Below are 12476 nucleotides of genomic sequence, written 5' to 3' on the forward strand. Positions count from 1 at the left end.
ATAGAAACCATGCTTATTTTCACTTCCGCAATATTCGCAAGCTATTGCCATTGCATACTCGTGGTGTGGTATTGTTTTCTCTCCGCGATTGAACCGTGAAAATGTCCAGCCTACGTGTTTCGAAACATTATTGTGGTGGAGTATTGTGTTTAGTATTACGATTGTCACAATTTCTGCAAGTTTGCAAGCCGGTAATGATATATTTCTTTTTTATTCAGGAACGGCCAGGCCGTATTGCTACCGGTAATGATGTTATAACCGACACAATCTGTCAGTGTACTACGAAATAGCTAGCATTGTTATAGAATATGAATAAAATCATATTGCAATCATTAGAACTCTCTTTTCCGTTTGATATTTCATACCTCATGGTTCTTGGAATACCATTTCTGTCTTTCTTGATTATTACTTAATCGAAGCTGGATTGTAGGTCCAGCTTATGTCCACCCATCCCAACTGTCCAAACACTTCATCATATCCCCTTGTAGAATACTGTTCAAACTACATTGTTGTAATCTCGGTAACATTTGCATCGTTGTTAGACTGGAATTGTTCTAAAATTCCAATCCATACGATTTAAGATCATCACCGCGAAATCGTTGATCTAAATTAAAAAAAGAACACGAAAAAAGATACTTGAAGAAATCAAGTATGCATTGATACAGAAACAATGTATTCAGTGAAGAACCTGTAGCGACAAGACTTGTTTAGTTAGGACACGAAACGCGACACCTAAGGAAAATTGGATGAACTAATAATATGATAGTTGGGAAGTTTGTCAGGTCAACGTGAGAATAATAAGATCCTTGTTTGTAGGAGAATCACCAAGCTAGAACAAAGGGATATGAATAGCAGAATACGTATTTCGTGGAAAAAGGACACACATATCAACACATGAGAGGTAACAGATGGTACGTGAAACGATATAGAAACGGTAGCGTGTCCACACGATAGTTAGTTATCGTTCTACACTCCGACGGGGAGTTTCCATCCAATCTTCGTTCGAAAGTCCATGTCGTATAAGTTGGTGAAAAACGTTTGCACTCCAGCCAACAACCAGGAAGGGTCAATAAAAGTAGGGTCGAACTTCGGTTCGAGAGAAACATATTCCTAAAAACCTATCATAGTAGTCTTGCTAAAACATTGTCGTGCGTGCTGAAAGCGGTCTCGATTTTTTGCATTGAAAACTCAGTTTGTTTGAGAAAAATTAGTGAGTGCTTTGTGGTGTTGTATCCCTATAATTTGCTACTGACTATCAAATTGTGCCTGAGGAGCACATAGTGTGTTTCATACTGATGTAAATGTGCAAGTGTAAATGTGACGAAATGATCGCAAGTGTCTTCACAATGAGCGAAGAGATCGGCCCAGAAATTCTTGGATTTCTTGACGCACGGACAACCGACCTAAAATTGGAGCATCAAACTTAATACGCGAAAATCAAGCGAACGATCGAAATTCACATTAATATGTGCAGGGCCACGAGAGTTGACAAATTTGTCCAATGACCAAATAAACTGGGCAACTGTGAAAACCACTATACCGTTGCCGCGCACACAATTGTTTTCAGATTTCCGATACCAGGAGAGCATGTTTTTCCAGAGGTGACATCTGCAGCTTGGGACAAATTTGCCTATCACTATTGCTATTGCATACTATCAAACACGTGAGAACGATCGCTAATGTAAGGAAGATCAATAAAACGGAAAGCATTCTTCATCTCGCTCAAACTTTCCGTCGGCTGGTACGAAATTCCATTCTTAACCAGCTGTTTTCCGATTTCCGATACCAGGAAAGCATCCACGGAAGAGAACACCTTGTACAGCAATTTTGGTCGAAAAGCGCCGAAAGGTATGCAATATTTAAACACTAGCTTTCCCGTTGGTCGAGTAAAATTAGGCAGCAATTTTGTTCAAAAACCGCCGAAAGTTATGCAATGTTTTAACACTAACTTTACCGTTGGTCGAGAAAAATTTCTTCGAAAACTACCAGTTTTCGAATGCATAGTACCAGGAGAGCATGCACGAAAGAGGTAGCTCCTGATACTGCGCCAGAAGGTATGCAATGTTTATACACTAACTTTGCAACCAATTTTCCGCCGTAAGGTATGCAATGTTTATACACTAACCTTGCAACCAATTTTCCGCCGTAAGGTATGCAATGTTTATACCGTAACTTTTCATACAAACCAGCTGTTTTCAGATTTCCGATACCAGGAGAGCATGTACTTCAGGAGGTGACATCTTCCATCCCCCTCCCCCCTTCCCCTCAAGGTCACGACCAAGATGGCGGACAAGATGGCGACCAAGATGGCGGACAAGATGGCGACCAAGATGGCGACCAAGATGGCGGACAAGATGGCGGCCAAGATGGCGGCCAAGATGGCGGACCAAGATGGCGGACAAAGATGGCGGACAAGATGGCGGACAAGATGGCGGTCCAAGATGGTGGCCCAAGATGGCGGCCAAAATGGCGGACAAGATGGCGGACAAGATGGCGGACAAGATGACGGACCAAGATGGCGGACAAGATGGCGGACAAGATGGCGGACCAAGATGGCGGCCAAGATGGCGGACAAGATGGCGGACCAAGATGGCGGACAAGATGGCGGACCAAGATGGCGGACCAAGATGGCGGACCAAGATGGCGGACCAAGATGGCGGACCAAGATGGCGGCCAAAATGGCGGACAAGATGGCGGCCAAAATGGCGGACAAGATGGCGGACAAAGATGGCGGATAAGATGGCGGCCAAGATGGCGGACCAAAATGGCGGACAAGATGGCGACCAAGATGGCGGACAAGATGGCGGACAAGATGGCGACCAAGATGGCGACCAAGATGGCGGACAAGATGGCGGCCAAAATGGCGAACAAGATGGCGGCCAAAATGGCGGACAAGATGGCGGCCAAAATGGCGGACAAAGATGGCGGACAAGATGGCGGACAAAGATGGCGGACAAGATGGCGGACAAGATGGCGGACCAAGATGGCGGACAAGATGGCGGACAAGATGGCGGACCAAGATGGCGGACCAAGATGGCGGACCAAGATGGCGGCCAAAATGGCGGACAAGATGGCGGCCAAAATGGCGGACAAGATGGCGGACAAAGATGGCGGATAAGATGGCGGCCAAGATGGCGGACCAAGATGGCGGACAAGATGGCGACCAAGATGGCGACCAAGATGGCGGACAAGATGGCGGACAAGATGGCGGACAAGATGACGGACCAAGATGGCGGACCAAGATGGCGGCCAAAATGGCGGACAAGATGGCGGCCAAAATGGCGGACAAGATGGCGGACAAAGATGGCGGACAAGATGGCGGACAAAGATGGCGGCCAAGATGGCGGACAAGATGGCGGACAAGATGGCGGCCAAGATGGCGGCCAAGATGGCGGACAAGATGGCGGACAAAGATGGCGGATAAGATGGCGGCCAAGATGGCGGACCAAAATGGCGGACAAGATGGCGACCAAGATGGCGACCAAGATGGCGGACAAGATGGCGGACAAGATGGCGACCAAGATGGCGACCAAGATGGCGGACAAGATGGCGGCCAAAATGGCGGACAAGATGGCGGACAAAGATGGCGGATAAGATGGCGGCCAAGATGGCGGACCAAAATGGCGGACAAGATGGCGACCAAGATGGCGGACAAGATGGCGGATAAGATGGCGACCAAGATGGCGACCAAGATGGCGGACAAGATGGCGGCCAAAATGGCGGACAAGATGGCGGCCAAAATGGCGAACAAGATGGCGGCCAAAATGGCGGACAAGATGGCGGACAAAGATGGCGAACAAGATGGCGGACAAAGATGGCGGACAAGATGGCGGACAAGATGGCGGACCAAGATGGCGGACAAGATGGCGGACAAGATGGCGGACCAAGATGGCGGACCAAGATGGCGGCCAAAATGGCGGACAAGATGGCGGCCAAAATGGCGGACAAGATGGCGGACAAAGATGGCGGATAAGATGGCGGCCAAGATGGCGGACCAAGATGGCGGACAAGATGGCGACCAAGATGGCGACCAAGATGGCGGACAAGATGGCGGACAAGATGGCGGACAAGATGACGGACCAAGATGGCGGACCAAGATGGCGGCCAAAATGGCGGACAGGATGGCGGCCAAAATGGCGGACAAGATGGCGGACAAAGATGGCGGACAAGATGGCGGACAAAGATGGCGGCCAAGATGGCGGACAAGATGGCGGACAAGATGGCGGACCAAGATGGCGGCCAAAATGGCGGACAAGATGGCGGCCAAAATGACGGACAAGATGGCGGACAAGATGGCGACCAAGATGGCGACCAAGATGGCGGACAAGATGGCGGACAAGATGACGGACCAAGATGGCGGACAAGATGGCGGACCAAGATGGCGGACAAGATGGCGGACAAAGATGGCGGACAAAGATGGCGGACAAGATGGCGGCCAAGATGGCGGCCAAAATGGCGGACAAGATGGCGGCCAAAATGGCGGACAAGATGGCGGACAAAGATGGCGGACAAGATGGCGGACCAAGATGGCGGCCAAAATGGCGGCCAAGATGGCGGACCAAAATGGCGGACAAGATGGCGACCAAGATGGCGACCAAGATGGCGGACAAGATGGCGGACAAGATGGCGGACAAGATGGCGACCAAGATGGCGGACAAGATGGCGGCCAAAATGGCGAACAAGATGGCGGCCAAAATGGCGGACAAGATGGCGGACAAAGATGGCGGATAAGATGGCGGCCAAGATGGCAAACCAAGATGGCGGACAAGATGGCGACCAAGATGGCGACCAAGATGGCGGACAAGATGGCGGACAAGATGGCGGACAAGATGACGGACCAAGATGGCGGACCAAGATGGCGGACCAAGATGGCGGCCAAAATGGCGGACAAGATGGCGGCCAAAATGGCGGACAAGATGGCGGACAAAGATGGCGGATAAGATGGCGGCCAAGATGGCGGACCAAGATGGCGGACAAGATGGCGACCAAGATGGCGACCAAGATGGCGGACAAGATGGCGGACAAGATGGCGGACAAGATGACGGACCAAGATGGCGGACCAAGATGGCGGCCAAAATGGCGGACAAGATGGCGGCCAAAATGGCGGACAAGATGGCGGACAAAGATGGCGGACAAGATGGCGGACAAAGATGGCGGCCAAGATGGCGGACAAGATGGCGGACAAGATGGCGGACAAGATGGCGGCCAAGATGGCGGATCAAGATGGCGGACAATATGGCGGACAAGATGGCGGCCAAAAAGGCGGACAAGATGGCGGCCAAAATGGCGGACAAGATGGCGGACAAAGATGGCGGATAAGATGGCGGACCAAGATGGCGGACAAGATGGCGGACAAGATGACGGACCAAGATGGCGGACCAAGATGGCGGCCAAAAAGGCGGACAAGATGGCGGCCAAAATGGCGGACAAGATGGCGGACAAAGATGGCGGATAAGATGGCGGACCAAGATGGCGGACAAGATGGCGACCAAGATGGCGGACAAGATGGCGGACAAGATGGCGGACAAGATGGCGGACAAGATGACGGACCAAGATGGCGGACCAAGATGGCGGACCAAGATGGCGGCCAAAATGGCGGACAAGATGGCGGCCAAAATGGCGGACAAGATGGCGGACAAAGATGGCGGATAAGATGGAGGCCAAGATGGCGGACCAAGATGGCGGACAAGATGGCGACCAAGATGGCGACCAAGATGGCGGCCAAAATGACGGACAAGATGGCGGACAAAGATGGCGGCCAAAATGGCGGACAAAGATGGCGGCCAAGATGGCGGACAAGATGGCGGACAAGATGGCGGACAAGATGGCGGCCAAGATGGCGGATCAAGATGGCGGACAATATGGCGGACAAGATGGCGGCCAAGATGGCGGCCAAGATGGCGGCCAAGATGGCGGACCAAGATGGCGGACAAGATGGCGGACAAGATGGCGGACAAGATGGCGGACCAAGATGGCGGACCAAGATGGCGGACCAAGATGGCGGCCAAAATGGCGGACAAGATGGCGGCCAAAATGGCGGACAAGATGGCGGACAAAGATGGCGGCTAAGATGGCGGCCAAGATGGCGGACCAAAATGGCGGACAAGATGGCGACCAAGATGGCGACCAAGATGGCGGACAAGATGGCGGACAAGATGGCGACCAAGATGGCGACCAAGATGGCGGACAAGATGGCGGCCAAAATGGCGAACAAGATGGCGGCCAAAATGGCGGACAAGATGGCGGCCAAAATGGCGGACAAGATGGCGGACAAAGATGGCGGACAAGATGGCGGACAAAGATGGCGGACAAGATGGCGGACAAGATGGCGGACCAAGATGGCGGACAAGATGGCGGACCAAGATGGCGGACCAAGATGGCGGACCAAGATGGCGGCCAAAATGGCGGACAAGATGGCGGACAAGATGGCGGACAAAGATGGCGGATAAGATGGCGGCCAAGATGGCGGACCAAGATGGCGGACAAGATGGCGGACAAGATGGCGACCAAGATGGCGGACAAGATGGCGGACAAGATGGCGGACAAGATGACGGACCAAGATGGCGGCCAAGATGGCGGACAAGATGGCGGACCAAGATGGCGGACAAGATGGCGGACACGATGGCGGACAAAGATGGCGGACAAGATGGCGGCCAAGATGGCGGCCAAAATGGCGGACAAGATGGCGGCCAAGATGGGGGACCAAGATGGCGGACAAGATGGCGGACAAAGATGGCGGCCAAAATGGCGGACCAAGATGGCGGACAAGATGGCGGACAAGATGACGGACCAAGATGGCGGACCAAGATGGCGGCCAAAATGGCGGACAAGATGGCGGCCAAAATGACGGACAAGATGGCGGACAAAGATGGCGGACAAGATGGCGGCCAAGATGGCGGACAAGATGGCGGACCAAGATGGCGGACAAGATGGCGGGCAAGATGGCGGACCAAGATGGCGGCCAAAATGGCGGACAAGATGGCGGCCAAAATGGCGGACAAGATGGCGGCCAAAATGGCGGACAAGATGGCGGACAAAGATGGCGGACAAGATGGCGGCCAAGATGGCGGACAAGATGGCGGACCAAGATGGCGGCCAAAATGGCGGACAAGATGGCGGACAAGATGGCGGCCAAAATGGCGGACAAGATGGCGGACAACGATGGCGGACCAAGATGGCGGCCAAGATGGCGGACAAGATGGCGGACCAAGATGGCGGACCAAAATGGCGGACAAGATGGCGGACAACGATGGCGGACCAAGATGGCGGCCAAGATGGCGGACAAGATGGCGGACCAAGATGGCGGACCAAGATGGTGGCCAAGATGGCGGACAAAATGGCGGACAAGATGGCGACCAAGATGGCAGACCAAGATGGCGGCCAAGATGGCGGACAAGACGGCGGACAAGATGGCGGACCAAGATGGCGGACAAGATGGCGGACAAGATGGCGAACAAGATGGCGGCCAAGATGGCGGCCAAGATGGCGGACAAGATGGCGTCCAAAATGGCGGACAAGATGGCGGACAAGATGGCGGCCAAGATGGCGGACAAGATGGCGGCCAAAATGGCGGACAAGATGGCGGACAAAGATGGCAGACAAGATGGCGGACAAGATGGCGGCCAAGATGGCGGCCAAGATGGCGGACCAAGATGGCGGCCAAGATGGCGGACAAGATGGCGGCCAAGATGGCGGCCAAAATGGCGGACAAGATGGCGGCCAAAATGACGGACAAGATGGCGGACAAGATGGCGACCAAGATGGCGACCAAGATGGCGGACAAGATGGCGGACAAGATGACGGACCAAGATGGCGGCCAAGATGGCGGACAAGATGGCGGACCAAGATGGCGGACAAGATGGCGGACAAAGATGGCGGACAAAGATGGCGGACAAGATGGCGGACAAGATGGCGGCCAAGATGGCGGCCAAAATGGCGGACAAGATGGCGGCCAAAATGGCGGACAAGATGGCGGACCAAGATGGCGGACAAGATGGCGGACCAAGATGGCGGCCAAAATGGCGGCCAAGATGGCGGACCAAAATGGCGGACAAGATGGCGACCAAGATGGCGACCAAAATGGCGGACAAGATGGCGGACAAGATGGCGGACAAGATGGGGGACCAAGATGGCGGACAAGATGGCGGACAAGATGGCGGACAAGATGGCGGACAAGATGGCGGACCAAGATGGCGGACCAAGATGGCGGACCAAGATGGCGGCCAAAATGGCGGACAAGATGGCGGCCAAAATGGCGGACAAGATGGCGGACAAAGATGGCGGATAAGATGGCGGCCAAGATGGCGGACCAAGATGGCGGACAAGATGGCGACCAAGATGGCGACCAAGATGGCGGACAAGATGGCGGACAAGATGGCGGACAAGATGACGGACCAAGATGGCGGACCAAGATGGCGGCCAAAATGGCGGACAAGATGGCGGCCAAAATGGCGGACAAGATGGCGGACAAAGATGGCGGACAAGATGGCGGACAAAGATGGCGGCCAAGATGGCGGACAAGATGGCGGCCAAGATGGCGGACAAGATGGCGGCCAAGATGGCGGATCAAGATGGCGGACAATATGGCGGACAAGATGGGGGACCAAGATGGCGGACAAGATGGCGGACAAAGATGGCGGCCAAAATGGCGGACCAAGATGGCGGACAAGATGGCGGACAAGATGACGGACCAAGATGGCGGACCAAGATGGCGGCCAAAATGGCGGACAAGATGGCGGCCAAAATGGCGGACAAGATGGCGGACCAAGATGGCGGACAAGATGGCGGCCAAGATGGCGGACAAGATGGCGGACCAAGATGGCGGACAAGATGGCGGGCAAGATGGCGGACCAAGATGGCGGCCAAAATGGCGGACAAGATGGCGGCCAAAATGGCGGACAAGATGGCGGCCAAAATGGCGGACAAGATGGCGGACAAAGATGGCGGACAAGATGGCGGCCAAGATGGCGGACAAGATGGCGGACCAAGATGGCGGCCAAAATGGCGGACAAGATGGCGGACAAGATGGCGGCCAAAATGGCGGACAAGATGGCGGACAAGATGGCGGACCAAGACGGCGGCCAAGATGGCGGACCAAGATGGCGGACCAAGATGGTGGCCAAGATGGCGGACAAAATGGCGGACAAGATGGCGGACAAGATGGCAGACCAAGATGGCGGCCAAGATGGCGGACAAGACGGCGGACAAGATGGCGGACCAAGATGGCGGACAAGATGGCGGACAAGATGGCGGACCAAGATGGCGGACAAAATGGCGGACAAGATGGCGGCCAAAATAGCGGACAAGATGGCGGACAAAGATGGCGAACAAGATGGCGGCCAAGATGGCGGCCAAGATGGCGGACAAGATGGCGGCCAAAATGGCGGACAAGATGGCGGACAAAGATGGCGGACAAGATGGCGGCCAAGATGGCGGACAAGATGGCGGCCAAAATGGCGGACAAGATGGCGGACAAAGATGGCAGACAAGATGGCGGACAAGATGGCGGCCAAGATGGCGGCCAAGATGGCGGACCAAGATGGCGGCCAAGATGGCGGACAAGATGGCGGACAAGATGGCGGACCAAGATGGCGGCCAAAATGGCGGACAAGATGGCGGCCAAAATGACGGACAAGATGGCGGACAAGATGGCGACCAAGATGGCGACCAAGATGGCGGACAAGATGGCGGACAAGATGGCGGACAAGATGACGGACCAAGATGGCGGCCAAGATGGCGGACAAGATGGCGGACCAAGATGGCGGACAAGATGGCGGACAAAGATGGCGGACAAAGATGGCGGACAAAATTTCGGCCAAGATGGCGGCCAAAATGGCGGACAAGATGGCGGCCAAGATGGCGACCAAGATGGCGGACAAGATGGCGGACAAGATGGCGACCAAGATGGCGACCAAGATGGCGGACAAGATGGTGGACAAAATGGCGAACAAGATGGCGGCCAAAATGGCGGACAAGATGGCGGCCAAAATGGCGGACAAGATGGCGGACAAAGATGGCGGACAAGATGGCGGACAAAGATGGCGGACAAGATGGCGGACAAGATGGCGGACCAAGATGGCGGACAAGATGGCGGACAAGATGGCGGACCAAGATGGCGGACCAAGATGGCGGACCAAGATGGCGGCCAAAATGGCGGACAAGATGGCGGCCAAAATGGCGGACAAGATGGCGGACAAAGATGGCGGATAAGAAAGCGGCCAAGATGGCGGACCAAGATGGCGGACAAGATGGCGACCAAGATGGCGGACAAGATGGCGGACAAGATGACGGACCAAGATGGCGGACCAAGATGGCGGCCAAAATGGCGGACAAGATGGCGGCCAAAATGGCGGACAAGATGGCGGACAAAGATGGCGGACAAGATGGCGGACAAAGATGGCGGCCAAGATGGCGGACAAGATGGCGGACAAGATGGCGGACAAGATGGCGGCCAAGATGGCGGATCAAGATGGCGGACAATATGGCGGACAAGATGGCGGACAAGATGGGGGACAAGATGGCGGACAAGATGGCGGACAATATGGCGGCCAAGATGGCGGACAAAGATGGCGGACAAGATGGCGGACAAGATGGCGGACAAGATGGCGGACAAGATGGCGGACAAGATGGCGGACAAGATGGCGGCCAAGATGGCGGATCAAGATGGCGGACAATATAGCGGACAAGATGGCGGACAAGATGGCGACCAAGATGGCGACCAAGATGGCGGACAAGATGGCGGACAAGATGGCGGACAAGATGACGGACCAAGATGGCGGCCAAAATGGCGGACAAGATGGCGCCAAAATGGCGACCAAGATGGCGGACAAGATGGCGGACAAGATGACGGACCAAGATGGCGGACCAAGATGGCGGCCAAAATGGCGGACAAGATGGCGGCCAAAATGGCGGACAAGATGGCGGACAAAGATGGCGGACAAGATGGCGGACAAAGATGGCGGCCAAGATGGCGGACAAGATGGCGGACAAGATGGCGGACAAGATGGCGGCCAAGATGGCGGATCAAGATGGCGGACAATATGGCGGACAAGATGGCGGACAAGATGGGGGACCAAGATGGCGGACAAGATGGCGGACAATATGGCGGCCAAGATGGCGGACAAAGATGGCGGACAAGATGGCGGACAAAGATGGCGACCAAGATGGCGGACAAGATGGCGGACAAGATGACGGACCAAGATGGCGGACCAAGATGGCGGCCAAAATGGCGGACAAGATGGCGGACAAGATGGCGGACAAGATGGCGGACAAGATGGCGGCCAAGATGGCGGATCAAGATGGCGGACAATATGGCGGACAAAGATGGCGGACAAGATGGCGGACAAAGATGGCGGCCAAGATGGCGGACAAGATGGCGGACAAGATGGCGGACAAGATGGCGGACCAAGATGGCGGCCAAAATGGCGGACAAGATGGCGCCAAAATGGCGACCAAGATGGCGGACAAGATGGCGGACAAGATGACGGACCAAGATGGCGGACCAAGATGGCGGCCAAAATGGCGGACAAGATGGCGGCCAAAATGGCGGACAAGATGGCGGACAAAGATGGCGGACAAGATGGCGGACAAAGATGGCGGCCAAGATGGCGGACAAGATGGCGGACAAGATGGCGGACAAGATGGCGGCCAAGATGGCGGATCAAGATGGCGGACAATATGGCGGACAAGATGGCGGACAAGATGGGGGACCAAGATGGCGGACAAGATGGCGGACAAAGATGGCGGCCAAAATGGCGGACCAAGATGGCGGACAAGATGGCGGACAAGATGACGGACCAAGATGGCGGCCAAAATGGCGGACAAAGATGGCGGCCAAAATGGCGGACAAGATGGCGGACAAAGATGGCGGACAAGATGGCGGACAAAGATGGCGGCCAAGATGGCGGACAAGATGGCGGACAAGATGGCGACCAAGATGGCGGACAAGATGGCGGACAAGATGGCGGACAAGATGGCGGACAAGATGACGGACCAAGATGGCGGACCAAGATGGCGGCCAAAATGGCGGACAAGATGGCGGCCAAAATGGCGGACAAGATGGCGGACAAAGATGGCGGACAAGATGGCGGACAAAGATGGCGGCCAAGATGGCGGACAAGATGGCGGACAAGATGGCGGACAAGATGGCGGCCAAGATGGCGGATCAAGATGGCGGACAATATAGCGGACAAGATGGCGGACAAGATGGCGACCAAGATGGCGACCAAGATGGCGGACAAGATGGCGGACAAGATGGCGGACAAGATGACGGACCAAGATGGCGGCCAAAATGGCGGACAAGATGGCGCCAAAATGGCGGACAAGATGGCGGCCAAGATGGCGGCCAAAATGGCGGACCAAGATGGCGGACAAGATGGCGGACAAGATGACGGACCAAGATGGCGGACCAATATGGCGGCCAAAATGGCGGACAAGATGGCGGACAAAGATGGCGGACAAGATGGCGGACAAGATGG

Source organism: Anopheles moucheti, chromosome 3 (genome assembly GCF_943734755.1).
Source record: "Anopheles moucheti chromosome 3, idAnoMoucSN_F20_07, whole genome shotgun sequence".
NCBI classification, from domain to species: domain Eukaryota; kingdom Metazoa; phylum Arthropoda; class Insecta; order Diptera; family Culicidae; genus Anopheles; species Anopheles moucheti.